The sequence below is a fragment of the Giraffa tippelskirchi genome, chromosome 1 (genome assembly GCF_054371585.1).
Source record: "Giraffa tippelskirchi isolate mGirTip1 chromosome 1, T2T-mGirTip1v1.2.pri, whole genome shotgun sequence".
NCBI classification, from domain to species: domain Eukaryota; kingdom Metazoa; phylum Chordata; class Mammalia; order Artiodactyla; family Giraffidae; genus Giraffa; species Giraffa tippelskirchi.
Window position 1 is genome coordinate 15,289,461 of NC_137275.1, and position 3,031 is coordinate 15,292,491.

Here is a 3,031-nt window from a genome sequence, read left to right on the forward strand (position 1 = left end):
GCTGCGAGTTGTAGAAACAGAAATTTAAAGGCGGGAATCACAGCGGTAAAAGTTTTTATTCCTCCACTTCCATAACTTTCATGGTAAAAAGTCTCTGGCTTCAAAGCTGTCTCCCACAAATTGGACTCTGGCAGGGATTAGGGTGACTGGATGTTGATGCCCGTGGTTACACATTTGATCGCTTGCATTTCCAAATGTTTGTTTTCTTCATCCCATGTCAGAGTAGAAGAGAGTATTTACAGACAGAGGCTCCTGAATCTCTGTCAAAATGTGTTCACTCACTTATCTATCCCTTCATTTATATGTCTGTCTGGTCAGGCTTTGGTGGAATGCTCACTTTGTGTCTAGTACTGGGTTGGTCAATACTTAGTCTTCAGCACACTTTGCAGCTTTGTGAGCTAAACTGTGATGCAGGGGGGTGAGGTGGTCAGTGGTGATGATGACAGAAGAAAAAAAAATAGTTTCAAGGACCAGTATGACATTGGGTGCAAGAAAATATTCACAGGATATTCTGCCAGAGATGATAGGTAATAGAAATTGTGGACACCTGTTGCATCTCTGTTAACAATAACTCCAATTTCATTATTTTTTTTGGGTTCCATTTCATTATATAATCATAGCTAAATTAAATTGTGTTGTTTCTAAAAGCAGTATATTGACCACTTGTGTCATGTGACCGACTGAGGGGCATCTGATGCCAGTGTGGCGTAAAGGAGGCGACACATGGCGGGATGGAGGCTACTTTGCAGCAGGACCTGCAGGACACAATGGAAGATCCGTCCATTGTTGGAGTCCTGTGCACAGATTTACAAGGACTCAATCTGGGCTGCCACAGAACCCTGTCAGATGAGCATGTGGGGGTGATTATCTGTTCTAGCCCAGCAAGCAGCTAAGCTAACCTCATACCCCACTGATATTTCTGTGGTGTGTCTAGAATCAGATAGTGGGAATATTATGCTCCAGAAACACGAGGGTATCCCAGTGGCCGTGTACAAAATGGCCTTCTGATGTCTTGTATCACTGCTCCGTAGCCTGTCACAGGCACTCAGTAGTACCTTATGTTAATTATCTTATAGATAATATAATATACTAGAGTTCCAGTAATTAGACCATTCATGTAATAGGCATTGGGCACTTTCCTATTAACTTTAGAGTAAGTTACCTTTTGACCCTCTGTGGCTTGACTTATCAAATACTAGTTAAGGAAAGTACCACATTTTGAAACAGCGGGTTTAGGTCACCTTGTATATAGAATTTTGTTATGTTTAGTAAACCTGGTTGGAGGAAAAAAAAAGCAGTATTTTGATTCTAACATTATAGATTCGGTCTTGGGATGTCTCAATTATTATATATGAAAGCTATTTTAACACTGATTAACCTCTGCCAACAATTTGTAGAACTTTCCATATCAATCAGAAAAATGACCAAATGTAGTGATAAATTAATTAAATGAGAGACCATTACACGTTGGTGGCTCTAATGCCATGGTGGCTTATGTAAGCAAAACAAAATCTTAGCCTGCAAATGCCTTAAGGTCACAAAATCGAAAATGTAAGGACGACCAGTCACAAACAATTTACGCTTTAAGCTGTAGCCAATCAGATAACTTCCTTTCTTTATATCTGTACTTTCTCTGTATGTCTTCCCCTTGGCTCCTGTCTGCCAAGAGTCTGTCTAAGAGTACTCTCAACCATTTCCTGTTTGGTGCTGCCTCATTTGAATTAATTTTTGCTCATTTGCTTAAAAAATGAAATATGCCTCAGTTTATCTATCAACAGTTGTTTTGTATAGCTACTTCATTCATCTCTAACAAATAATAACTGGATTTCTGTGATACGCCAAAAACATTCAAAGATGCGTGCGTGCTCAGTCCCTTAGTTGTGTCTGACTCTCTGTGACCCCATGGACTGTAGCCCATCAAGGTCCTCTGTCCATGCGATTTTCCAGGCAAGGATACTTGAATGGGTTGCCATGCCCGTCTCCAGGGGATCTTCCTGACCCAGGGATTGAATTCATGTCTCCTGCATCTCCTGCTTTGCAGGTGGGTTCTTTACTTGCTGAGCCATCCAGGAAGTGTACATATACATAGATCTCCTCCTTTTTCCATTTTCTCTTTTTGAAAAACTCAATCCCACTGCTCTAAGGTGAATCACTTTGAATCATTTTTATGGGGAATTTCTTCCAGGTTTCCTTTGGCCAGTCATCTTGCTTTGCCTGGTTCTGAGTTTGTATTTGGTATATTAATATCAAGGTCCTCTCCTCTGTGCATTCAAGATGGATTCTAGTGAAGATGCCTAAGAGCAGGTTGACATCATTACTATGAGATGACACCCCCTTTCTTTTTGACCTTCAAGGAGCCTTTCTGTGCTTGTTATTGTTCTTTAGTCACTCACTTGTGTTGGACTCTTTGTGACCCCATGGACTGCAGCACGCTGGGCTTCCCCGTCCTTCACCATCTTCTGGAGTTTGGTCAAACTCATGTCCATTGAGTTGGTGATGCCATCCAACCATCTCCTCCTCTGTCATCCCCTTTTCCTCCTGCCTTCAATCTTTTCCAACATCAGGGTCTTTTCCAATGAGTTGGCTCTTTGCAGAAGGTGTCCAAGTATTGGAGTTTCAGCTTCTTCATCAGTCCTTCCAATGAATATTCAGGGTTGATTTCCTTTAGGATTGACTAGTTTGATCTCCTTGCAGTCCAAGGGACTCTCAAGAGTCTTCTCCAACACCACAGTTCAAAAGCATCAATTCTTCGGTGCTCAGCTTTCTTTATAGTCCAACTCTCACATCCATACAGGACTACTGGAAAAATCATAGCTTTGGCTAGACGGACCTTTGTTGGCAAAGTAATGTCTCTGCTTTTTAATATGCTGTCTAGATTTGTCATAGCTTTTCTTCCAAGGAGCAAGCGTCTTTTAATTTCATGGTTGCAGTCACCATCCACAGTAATTTTGGAGCCCAAGAAAATAAAGTTTGTCACTGTTTAAATTGTTTTCTCATCTATTTGCCATAAAGTGATGGGATCAGATGCCAT

General features: G+C 41.2%; 1 pseudogene; it reads left to right on the forward strand.

The window, feature by feature from the left end:
* Positions 1-731: 731 nt before the first annotated feature.
* LOC145515381 (ragulator complex protein LAMTOR5 pseudogene) lies at positions 732-1,008 on the forward strand (annotated as a pseudogene).
* Positions 1,009-3,031: the final 2,023 nt, after the last annotated feature.